Genomic DNA, 12703 nt, shown 5'->3' on the forward strand with positions numbered 1-12703 from the left:
TTTTCCTGTCAGGGCGCGGGCTTGGGTGCGCGCAGCCACAGACCCGTCCTCCCGCGGCTTCCCTGACACCCCCATAGGGTGACCCGGAACCTCAGGGTTCTCTGGCAACTGCCCTGCTACGTTGCACGGAAGAAAACCATGGTGTGCATAATACGAATATTCTTGGAAATGCAAATTCTTTGCCGGGAAGCTCTGTTTCCGGAGACATTGGCTGTAGTTGGTGGTTCTGTGGGGGATTTAATTCTGTGTATTTTAGTAGTTCTCTTACTAAGCACTGTTCTAGAAGATGTCTCAATTGCAGCAGCCAACCTGTTCTCTCTCCTTTTCCTCTGGTCTCCACGCTACGCTATCATCGTCAAGATTTCCTCTCCTGTAGGTGTTGTTCGCCAGTCAGTCCCGGTTTCTTAGGTAGTCTGCGGTGTTGAAATCTGCCTCCCTCCCCTAAATCTCCTGTTTGGTGTGGAGATGTTCGGTTTTTTTCCTCTAAAACTTAAGGCCTGTTCACATATCTCTGGTGAGCCATTCTGCCTTTCATTTGAGTTCATAGTTGTCTCCCCTTCTCTCCCTCTTCCCCTGAGCTGAGGGAAGTGTGACGTCTTCCCACTGGGCACGACCTTTCTTTTCCCTCCCTTAGTGCCCAACACAGCCTGCAAACCAGTAGACGTTCATTTAATCTCCTGTGAACAAATGCTTGCAATTTTGAACAAAGCTTCTCCTGGGATGAGGTTGAGGTTCATGCTGGGTTTTATCCTTTTTTTTAAAAAAAAGTGGTAAAACACACATAACAGGTATCATCCTAATTACTTTTTTTTTTAGATTTTATTTGTTGATGTGAGAGAGAGAGCATGCGTGAGGGGCGGGGGGCAGACGGAGGGGAAGAAGCAGGCTCCCCGCTGAGCAGGGAGCCCCACGCGGGACCCGATCGCAGGACCCTGAGATCATGACCCAAGCCAAGGGCAGATGCTTAATTGACGGAGACACCCAGGCGCCCCTCATCTTAATTATTTTTTAAGAACCCAGTTTGGAGGCATTAAGTGCATGCATGTTGATGTCCAACCATCAGCCCCTTCTGTCCACAGAACACTTTATCCTGTGAATGGAAAACTCTGCTCATTAACCACTAACTTCCATTCCCTGCCCCCCCCCCCAGCCCCTGGCAACCACTGTTATCCTCACTGTGTCTGTGAATCCCCTTGCAGGTAAATCCTACAGTGTGTCTGTCTTTCGGACTGGTTATCTCCCTTACCGTGTCCATCCATGGCTTAGCACGGGTCAGAATTTTCCTTCCTTTTTATTTTGTTTCATTTTTGTTTATTTTTTATTATGATAGTAAATTTTATTTAGTGCCAGGGTAATTTATTGTGCCAAGAGCATATTTCCTTCATGATAAATTCAAAGTAGTAACCTCTGGCCTCTTTGAAGGACCATAGATAGATACTCTTTGTTACACTCCTACTAATTCCCTTTGGTCTTCTATTATGTTCAGTTAGCCACTATGCAGTACATCCTTAGTGTTTGAGGTAGTGTTCAACGATTCATTAGCTGCATGTAACACCCAGTGCTCATCACAATACCTGTCCTCTGTCATGACCGTCACCTGATTTCCTTCCTTTTTAAGGCTCAATAGTAGTCCATGGTAGGCACAGCCCGCATTTATCTGTTCTTATGGGGATGGGCACTCAAGTGGTTCATACCCTTTAGCTATTGAGAATAATACTATTGGGGTGCCTGGGTGGCTCAGTGGGTTAAAGCCTCTGCCTTCAGCTCAGGTGATGATCCCAGGGTCCTGGGATCGAGCCCCCCACATCGGGCGCTCTGCTCAGCAGGGAGTCTGCTTCCTCCTCTCTCTGCCTGCCTCTCTGTCTACTTGTAATCTCTGTCTGTCAAATAAATAAATAAAATCTTAAAAAAATAATAATGCTATTGAGATTAATACTATTAATACTGTTAATACTATTAGAAATCACTAATTACTGGGGTGCCTGGGTGGCTCAGTGGGTTAAGCCGCTGCCTTCGGCTCAGGTCATGATCTCAGGGTCCTGGGATCGAGTCCCGCATCGGGCTCTCTGCTCAGCAGGGAGCCTGCTTCCTCGTCTCTCTCTGCCTGCCTCTCTGCCTACTTGTGATCTATCTCTGTCAAATAAATAAATAAAATCTTTAAAAAAAAAAGAAATCACTAATTACTGATAATACTAATAAAGACTAATTACTAATACTAATAATACTAATTACTAATACTAATAAATACTAATTAATAGTAATTACTATTAGTACCATTAATGTGCTATTAATGTACTATTAATGGTACTAATAGTAATTACTATTAATACTATTGAGATTAATAATAGCTATTGAGAATAACTGAGCATGGGCGTACAGATGCCTGTTTTAGTCCCTGCTTTCAATTCTTTTGGGTGTGTACCTGGAAATGGAATTGCTGGGTCATATATATGGTAATTCCATGCTTCATTTGTTGAGGAGCCGCCATCCTGTTGGCCCCAGTGGCTGCACCATTGGACATCCTCACGAGCAGAGTACCAGGGTTCCTATTCCTCCACATCCTGTCTATAAACGTCCTCTCTGGTTGGTTTCTGTGTTTGTGGTAATACAAATCCTAATGGGCGTGAAGTGTTATCTCAGGGTGGTTTTGCTCGGCATTTCTGTAATGATTAGTAAGGGCGAACATCTTTTCCTGGCCTTACTGGTCATCTGTATATCTTCTTTAGAGAAGTGTCTCTTCAAGCCCTTTGCCTATTTTTACAAATCGGGTTGATTGTGCATTTTATGGAGCTCTAGGAGTTCTTTATATATTCTGGATACTAATCCCCAAACAATGTCTTTCAAGTCTTAACTTCCATGGTGCACTGTTTGGGGTCCGAGCCCTGTTCAACAGCAAGAGAGAACCAGTGGCACTCTTCCCACTAATCAGAGCCCAGTGGTCTGTGTCTCAAACCCAGCTGGAACAGAAGCCGATGGCTGCCTTGGAATGAGACAATCTTCTCTTCTGTCCAGAACTCCTGTGCGTTAAGCTTGTCTTAGGGACAGCGAGGGAGCAGGTGTCTCCCCACTGACAAGGGGCGAGGAGGCGTGAGCAGGGTAGCGCTAAAACCCCAGGGGTCTCTCTGCCCTCAGAGCACCTCCTGCCCCTCCCTGCAGCACTCCCCCCACCCCGGTGACACACCCCCATTCTAGATCTAAACTCAGAAAGGCTGTTTGTTGTCAAGTATATTTAGCATTTGGTAAATATTTTTGCCTCTCATTTCTTCGATTCCTTGGAAAAAGGAAAAACTAAAATGCATCCGATGTTGCCACACGCCAGACGCTATTCTTAGCATTTTACCCAGATGACCCACTTTACGTTACAACCCTTGGAGCCAAATGCTGCCACTGTCCCCGTTTTACAACGGGGAAATCTAGGCACACGGGGGACGTGATCAGTGTCACACACCAAGCAGAATGGAAGCTGGAGCTGAGCTTCCAACCTCACGCTGTGGATGTTTCTTCTTGTTCACCTTCGGCCATGAACTTCTGACCAAACAAACACATCTGTAGGTCATTCTCGGCCCTGCCCGTTCTGCGTCCAAGCGTCAGTACGAATGGCTTTGATTCCTATCCTGCTATTGCTCTTTGTCGTAGCAGGGCCTGATACCACTCCCAGGAGTTTTGTTCTGGTTTTATGGCTAATCCAAAATTAAATCTGGTTGCTCTTTTCGATGTTGGTAACCCCAGATCTGTCAAGGACTCAAAGTGTGATAGAGCCAGCCGCTCTGTTTTAGAGGAGAATGTGTGTGAGGCTGTGTCGCAGGCATATAGCTGGTTCATGAGATCCCTCAGAAGTTCTAGAAATCCTCACTGTTGGGGTCATAGCAGCTGCGGGTTATACTAGGAAGTACTGTGTGCTACACTCCTGTACGATGCTGTTTCGTTCCTAACATGTCTCCGTAGAGGACTCTAGGGACCTGTTAGGGGTGAGTCCACAATTAACCACCAGCTGCGCACCAGGCATGGTTCTGTGCAGTAGGATCACAGCAACGAGAGCAGCAGACTAGACCCTTGCCTGGAACAGGCTCACCTTGTAACACAGAGAGAGGGACAGACCCTCCACAAAAAAGCAATCAAATGAGTTCAGATTGTGATGGGCGCTCGGAGAAGAACTGAGAGTGTATTGGGGAGGGGACCACAGGGCCTGGTTTAAGTGTTGGGTCAAAGTAGGTCCCTTTGAGAAGGTGACACTTACGGTCATGACATGAAGAATGAGGAAGGGGAACTGCCCTTGCAGGGTTTGGGGAAAGAGTGCCCAAAGCAGACTCGTGAGTGCAAAAGTGAGAAAGCATGGGATGTATCCTAGGATCTGAAAGAAAGGGAGGCCAGAGCATCGTAAGTGAGGGCAAGTGTCGCATTGGAAACAGTTACAGAAGGCGGCTCAGGTTACCAGAAAGGAATCTGGAAGTGACTCTGCGTTCAGGAGGAGACCACTGAGGGGTTTCAAGGCAAGGAGTAACATTCCCCGAATTACCCTTTTCAAAGGCTGCTCCTGGCTACCACAGAGGGATCAGAGAAGCAGCAGAGAGACCACCCAAGGACGGCGTGGGGCACGATGGCGCTTGAGCCAGGTTGGTGGCCGCAGAGATAGGAAAGGGGTTGGATGTCGGGGTGTGAGCACAGTTGGGGAGACGCACATCTGCACTCACTGAACTGGGAAGACTCGATGGGCTTTGGGGGAGGGAATCCAGAGGTTGAATATGGACAGTTTCTATTGAGGGGCCTACAAGACAAGCCGGTGAAGACGGATGGGGGTCGTGGACTCACCCTCTGTTCCTCCATCGGGCTGGAGATAACATACTGGCAAGTCAGCAGCAAAAAGAAGGTGTCAGAGACTTCGCCAGGTAACCCTGGGGAACCAGAAAATCTGGATGGGAAATAGAGACTTCCCAAGCCAGAACCAGCCTTGCACATCGGAAAGGGCATTAAGGAGCCGGCCATTGGGACGGGGAATTACCTGCCACGGAGGAAGGTGGGAAGCCAAGCACGTGGTGTCCCGGAAGCGGAGAGAGAAACGTTCCGGGGAACGTTCCGGGGATCAGTGATGTCACATGCTGTTGAAAGGTACAGTATGGTGGGGACAGAGGACCATCCACTGGATTCTGCCACGGTGACAACCCTGGACGGAAGCGTTCCAGCAGAGCAGCGAGGACAGAGGCCTGCTGGGAGCGAGCGTGGGCGTGGGCTCCTGGAAAGTCAGGAACATGAGCGAACGAGTCCTGAATTTTGCCGCTGCACGACTTCTGGTGCCTGGGTCACCTTTTTTGTTGTCCCTTCGCCTCCACAGTGTGATGTCCATCACCGTGTCGGACAAGCTTCCTTCCTTAGCCAGTCCCCAGGCGCCCCCAGTCTCTCCACTGTAAATGCACCTGTTTGCAGCTATGTCACAAGGTGGAGGTGCGTAAATGCCGTGGACTCCGGAATTTTTAGCCCTATTTTTGGCACAAAAGGAAAGCCACATTTTACCTTTTTGACTTTTAATTCCTTTGCCCTGTTGACTTGCTCAAATGGTAGAAGTCTTGCTGGATGAATTCTACTTGTTTCCAAAGGCACAGAGATGGGCCGATCTTAGCCAGAAGCAGGGGTTTTCCACAAACACGTGCTGAACGTAAGTTCTTAGCCACTCACTTTTGCTGAGATTTTTAATGAGGGAACGGAGAATGGTTTTGACTGTCAAATTTCCCTTACAGAAATTGTCCTTGCTAACTACTGAGGCTACTGGATTCCCGCCCCCCGCCCCCAGCCCCACCAAGGAACTCTAGGCAGACTTCCTGCTTTGCATGTTAAAATGGGAGGGTGAGTCATGAGAGTGACAGCTGGCAGGGGTGCGGGGCAGTGGGGAAGGGGCGGGGGTTGGGGGGGCTGCCACAGAGGGCCTAAGCACCAGGCACTGAATGGGACACGTGTGAAGCATGCATGAAACCGGTTTGCTCACATTCTGCATTAAGCAACAGGGGCAGATGCAGAGGGACTCTCCCTTAAGAGCCCTGTGCTTTCCCACACCCACTGATACGGGCCCCACCCCGCTGAGCTCGGGCCAGCTCCCCCACCACACCCAGCCGGGCTGGCGGGCAGTGGGCCCTGCACCCGGCGGGAATTCCGCCCACCACGCAGTCTTTGGTTTTGTTCTTCCACAGCCTCTCAGCGGCGTCCAACCCCCCCTTTCTTCTGTCCCTCGTGCCTGGTCAGGGTGGCACCTGTCTCCTGCTGGAACAACTGGCACCAGCCTCTGAACTGGCCTCCCTATGTCTCTGTGGGTCTCTACTGACTCACCCTCTGTTCCTCCACTCCGCAGCCAGGATGACGTTTCTAAACCCCCAGCCCATCATGTGGTGCCCCTGTGTTCACCTTCAGAAAGCTCCACTTGCTCCCAAGTGGAGCACAGCTTCCTACGCTTAGAGGAGCACTTCTCAGTTGTGCATCAGGTCCCCTGGGGAGCTTAAAATGTCGATCTGGATTTGGATTCAATACATTTGGCATTGGACCTGAAATTGTACATTTTGAATAGGTTTCTCGGGGGATGCCCCTGCTGTTGGTCTGTGCACGACACCTTGAAGAGCAAAGAACTGGGGGACCCTGCTTGGATCTCTAGCTTCATCTTTTGCCACCTCCCCAACTCTGTGCCAGCCACACTGAATGTATTCTAACTCCCAGAATGCATCCCACTCTTGCTCACCACTGGGCCTTTGCACATGCCCTCTCCCTAGAGCACTCTCTTACCCTGGCCTCATAGACTCCTATACCTTTATTCCAATTAGAGTGTCAATGCCACTTCCTCTAGGAAGTCTTCTCCTATTCTCCAAGCCCAGGAAATAAAGAGTCAGGCATGTCTGTGTCCTGGCAGTGGTGTGACGTGGAGGAGTAGGGTAGCTGGTAATGATTTTCTTTATGCTAAGTGACAAGGTTAAATAAAGAGGTGAATAAATTGGCTTGTGAGACATAGGGCGGCAGCCAAAGGGAGTGTGCTGGGGGGGATCTGTTTACTCCTACAGAAGGTTCCAAAAAGGTTTTTGTGTCACCTAGGGGCTTGAGAGGGAAGCCTGTCGACCTGACCGGAGGTGGTCTGGCTGATGGCACCTTGATTCTTTTGCTATTTTGTTCTCAGCTGAGCAGAAAAGGATCCCTGAGGTAAGGGCACCAGCTGCCTCCTTGACCTCCGGGGACAAAGTCAGCCACACCACTCTGAGTGCTGTCAGGCTGCCCAAAAGTCATGGCAGAGTGAGCAAGGTCATTACAAGGATGAAAACTGTTTTTAGAAACTTTTTTTGGGACCACAGCTTGAGAGCGAATCATGGAGACAAATCTCTACTGTAGAAATTTTATGTCTCTTATTTTCTTACAAAAATCTCTTCCTGGGGGCGCCTGGGTGGCTCAGTGGGTTAAAGCCTCTGCCTTCGGCTCAGGTCATGATCCCGGGGTCCTGGGATCGAGCCCCGCATCGGGCTCTCTGCTCAGCGGGGAGCCTGCTTCCTCCCCTCTCTCCACCTGCCTCTCTGCCTACTTGTGATTTCTGTCTGTCAAATAAATAAATAAATAAAATCTTTAAAAAAAAAAATCTCTTCCTGGCGGGTGTGCTTTTTTTCCTCTTTCTCTGCTTAGGTGCTCATGGGTCCCTCTTACAAGTCTGAGTTATAAAATGAATTCTTCTGCAGGTTGGAATCAGTGATCGCTGGGCTGGAGAAACCCTGGATTTTGCCAGAATGCTCCTGCCCCAGACCCAAGCCTGCAGGGAGCCGGGAATGGAATCCGAAACATGTGACATGGCAGGTCCTGATGCAGGGGTCAGAACTACTAGCCATGTGATCTCAGCTGGGCTAGGAGTGGTGCCAGTTAGGTCTGGAAAAAGTAGGACGTTGGTGGCAGAGCAAGTAAGTTCAGCAGTGGGATCAGAGCCAGGGAAATGCCAGAGAGCTTGTGACACACGGAGTGATCTAACGTCATTGCAGTTTGCCACAACGGAAAATCTTTCTGCCTTCCAACTTTAAAATACACCGAATAAAACTTCCTCTCTGAGTTTTATTTCCTCTTTTTCTGAAAGGGAATATCTAAGCAGAGGTCTCCTGCTTCCTTGCCCCGGCCTTGCCCTCCTGGGACGTTTTCGGTTAGTTTCCAGCATCATAGTCACAGATGTGGAGCAGTTGGTCTGTTTAAAACAGATAACGACTGGAGTTTCTTCCTGAAGAGAACGGCCAAGTGTAGTGGGTTAATCTGTGCACCCAGTCATTCACAGGAAGTTAAAAAACACAGAAGGAAAATTTGAGAAAGAAATTATTTTCCGTGTTTTCCTGTTTTCCGTGTTTCCATAATAGAAAATCACACCCTTTGCCGTAAGGGAAACTTACGGGAGTGACAGTGGGGCGAGGAAAAAAGGAGTTGAGCAACAGGTAGTAAAGATGTGTAGTCTTGGGGCGCCTGGGTGGCTTAGCTGGTTGAGCATCTGCCATTGGTTCAGGTCATGATCCCAGGGTCCTGAGATCGAATCCTTCCCTTCTCCCAAACTCGTGCTTGCTCACTTTCTCTCTGTCTCAAAAAAAAAAAAAAAAAGAAGAAAAAAGAAAAAGAAAGAAAAAGAAAAAAAAATCTATGTAGTCCTCTCACTAATCTTGAACTGACTTATCTTTAATTTTAAAAATTTTTTTAAATTTAAATTCAATTTAGTTAAAATACAGTGTATTATTAGTTTCAGTGGTAGAATTTAGTGATTAATCAGTTGCATATAAGCACATGATGGAATGAGCATTGGGTATATAACACCAATTGGGTGTATATACCTAATGCTCAAACCATCACGTGCCCTCCTTAATGCTCATCCACCAGGTACCCCATCCCCCACCACCCCTCCAGCAACCCTCAGTTTGTTTTCTAAACTTAAGAGTCTCTTTCAGTGGGGCACCTGGGTGGCTCTGTTGTTAAGCATCTGCCTTTGGCTTGGGTCATGATCCTACATGATTCTGCATGATCCTGGGGTCCTGGGATCGAGCCCAGTATCAGGCTCCTTGCTCTGCCGGAAGCCTGCTTCTCCCTCTCCCACTCCCCCGGCTTGTGTTCCCTCTCTTGCTGTCTCTCTCTCTGTGTCAGATAAATAAATAAAATCTTAAAAAATAAAAAGAGAGAGAGAGAGAAGAGTCTCTTATAGTTTGTCCCTGTCTCTGTTTTTATCTTATTCTATTTTTCCTTCCATCCCCTGTGTTTACCTATTTTGTTTCTTACAACATCTGAATACGAGAGCTCCGGTCTCTAATCACATTTTCAAACCTCCCAGCCCAGTTTTTGTCTGCCCTCCGGTGGCCACATCTCTGTACGCGAAGTTCGACAGAAAAGCTAACTTGAAAAAAGAGCAGAGGCCCTATAAGAAAGGGTAGGTTGGAGGTTTTTTGTTTTTGTTTTTTTATTCCAGAAGTGGAATATCCATTTGTAATTTGTTTTGTAAGAGTCCAGATTTTTGCCAGAAGTTTTAGGAATTGCTCCAACATTGCTTTGGTTTTTGCTTTTTTAATTTAAATTCAGCTTAGGTACCATACCTGGAAGCATTCCTGGAAATCTACCTGGAACATTATTAGGTTCCTGGTAGATTTCGATGATTTGTCGGTTGCATAAAACACTCAGTGCTCATTCCATCAGGTGCCCTCCTCAGTGCCGATCACTCAGTTACTCCATCCCCCCTCCCCGACCCCCCTCCCCACCAGCAGCCCTCAGTTTGTTTCCTGAGATTAAGAGTATCTTATGGTTTGTCTCCCTCTCTGAATTTGTCTTGTTTTATTTTTTCTTCCCTTCCCCTATGGTCATCTGTTTTGTTGCTTAAATTCCACATGTGAGTGAAATCATATGGTATCTGTCTTTCTCTGACTTATTTCACTTAGTATAATACCCTCTAGTTCCACCCACATCATTGCAAATGGCAAGATTTCATTCCTTTAGATGGACAAGTAATATTCCATTGTTCTATATACCACATCATCTTTATCCATTCATCTGTTGATGGACATCCGGGCTCTCTTCTTATCATGGTTATTGCTGTTATGAACATTGGGGTGCACGGACCCCTTCAAATCAGTATATTTGTATCCTTTGGATAAATACCTAGTAATGCAATTGCTGTATATTAACTAACTTGAATTTAAATTAAAAAAACAAAAACAAAAAACCAAAGCTATGTTGGGGCAATTCCTTAAACTCCTGGTGAAAATTTGTATTCTTACAAAACCAATTACAAAATCCATTACAAATGGCTGTTTATATATATCTATATATGTGTGTATATATATACACATATATGTATATGTATGTATATATACAGACTTCATTTTTTACTGTATTCTTTAAATATTATCTTTATGACAAACCTGTAAGATAAATAATAATACTTCCATTTATATTCTTGTTTAGAAATCAAACTAATAATCCTAAAACATTAAACTAATACATCCTAAAACATAAAGCTAATATGTATCACCCAAATCCACAGGGAAGATATATGATTTCCACAGGGGGTGTTCATGCCCAGCCACTCCATTCATCCCGGGGTCCAAGATGTTTTCTATGTCTTCATGTTCTGCATGTATATTATAAAAGCAATACTTGCTGGGTTTTTTTTTTTTTTTCATTTTCCAAACATGCAAGTATGTTCTAGAACCAAGGGCCCCCGCCCACCTGTCCACCCACCCATGAGGATGTCCTCCAGCTTCTCCACCATCACTTTTCCTCCTCTGGTTGCTCACACTGCCCCAGGCTACCTGCACTCTCCACTCCTGCGTGTTCGGGCCCCCTTCCAACCCACCCTATCTTGGCCCCTGGCCCTAATCCTTCGCAACCTCCCTAGGTACATGGAGACAAAGTTGTTGATTTTAACAAACATGCACAAAAGGTTAACGGTGTTGGGGGAGAGCATCCATCAAGGACCATCTGAAAACAGAAAATATAGGCTGTAGCTTCCTTGAAAAATAATCTGCCATTGTCTGCACAGAGAGTTTCCCAGGAACCCGATCTGTCCTTGGCTGCAGCTTCTCTGATCTGCTGGGCTTCTCCTCTTCCCTTGACTGACCCTTCTCCCCTCCCCAGCTGCCAGCCTCCAGTCCCCGCCCCCATGTTTCACTTACTTTCTTATGAGCCTCCGTGTTTGCCTCCCCCTAGGCTGGGCTCCGCACTTGGCTTTCTATGTTCAGGCACTCGTGCAAGTTCTGATCTTTGCCCCAGCAGTACAAATAACCATGGAGGCTTTGAAATTGTCATCAGACACTAAAGTCTTAGGCACGGCTCCCACCCACCTTTTTTTTTTTTTTTTTTTAGATTTTATCTGTCAGATAGAGTATGCACACAAGGAGGGGGAGTGGCAGGCAGAGGGAGAAGCAGGCTCCCCACTGAGCAGGGATCTCGAAGAAGATTCGATTCCAGGACCCTGAGATCGTGACCTGAGGGCAAGGCAGACGCTTCGCTGACTGAGCCACCCTGGCGTCCCTCTCACTCACGCTTTGACCAGAACAACTGAGAGTCTTCTTCATGTTACGGTGTTATTGCTTTATCACGCTACACAAGCCTGGGAGATCCGGCAACTGCCCCCTTTCCTCTCACCTTCCCTCACACACTTTGAGAATCACTGCTCTAACCTAACAGTTAGTAACTGAGAAGGCAGCATGTGAATTTGGCTTCAGAACGACCAGGTTGGAATCCTGCCTTCCCTATGACTGGCTCTGCTGGCCTAGGCAGGTTTCTGCAGAGGATTTCAGTTGTCTGTGTCCACAGCATCTATTTTCCACATTCTCAATTTCCAACCCCTGTCAACCACCGCCGTTCTAGCAGGAATCCATGAGCTTCTTGGACGCTAATGAGTGTATTCCAGTTCTTTGGCTGCAGGAATTGGTTCAGGGGTCATGTGTTTGGCCAAACAGCAGTCTAGATGTTGCTGTGAAGGCATCTTTTAGATGTAATTAATCTTTAAATTAGAAGACTTTGAGTAGGGCAAATTGTTCGCCATTCTGCTTTGAGTAGAGCAGAGTGAGGTGGGCCTTGCCCAATCGGTTGAAGTCCTTAAACGCAAAGACTGGGATTTTGTCCATGATAACAAAATATTCTGCCTCAAGATTGTGGCCTAGAAATCCTGCCTGAGTTTCCGGCCTGTTGCCCTGCAGAATTCAGACTTAAGGCTGCAACCTCAACTCTTAACCTGAACTTCTAGGCCGCTGGCCTTCTCATTGCCAACTCGCCAGCCTCCACAATTGAATATGTGAGATAATTCCTTAAAATGAATCTCTCTGTTGTGTAGATGTATATAAATACACCATCCAGAGTGCTGAACTTCTTCCTGTCTTAACAGTTGGGTATTTTCTTTTCTATATGCATATACATGAAAGAGAGATTTATTTTATCTCTATAAATATACATATACACATTTATAGGAGATATGTGTGTGTTTGGGTACTTCCTATTGGTTCTGTTTCCCTGGAGAACTCTGACTCACCCAGGTAGGTATGTCACCAAAGCTGGATCAATTAGAGTAAAGCAGAGGCCTTTTTCTGGCAATGCTGGGTATAGCCACTCTCTTTCTTTGAATGGTGGACTTGGAACAGCTGCCATGTGCCGGCTCTGGACCCAAATCCCAAGACCTAATGCAGGGACCACCACTTCCCCCCTATGGGGCTGCTCCTTCATTTTCTTATATGTAAGG

General features: G+C 46.9%; 1 protein-coding gene and 1 long non-coding RNA gene across 2 annotated transcripts in view; one reads left to right on the forward strand and one right to left on the reverse strand.

Moving 5' to 3' along the window:
• CENPU (centromere protein U) overlaps positions 1–12703 on the forward strand; it is a 627562-nt gene that overhangs the window by 578283 nt on the left and 36576 nt on the right. The gene's annotated exons all lie outside the window — the stretch shown is intronic.
• LOC309855458 overlaps positions 7119–12703 on the reverse strand; it is a 265355-nt gene continuing 259770 nt past the window's right edge. The window contains exon 2 of the long non-coding RNA XR_014306815.1: positions 7119–7505. This is a non-coding gene — a long non-coding RNA (uncharacterized lncRNA). The remainder of the gene's footprint in view (positions 7506–12703) is intronic.

This window comes from Mustela nivalis, assembly GCF_964662115.1.
Source record: "Mustela nivalis genome assembly, chromosome: 20".
In the NCBI taxonomy this organism is placed as follows: Eukaryota; Metazoa; Chordata; class Mammalia; order Carnivora; family Mustelidae; genus Mustela; species Mustela nivalis.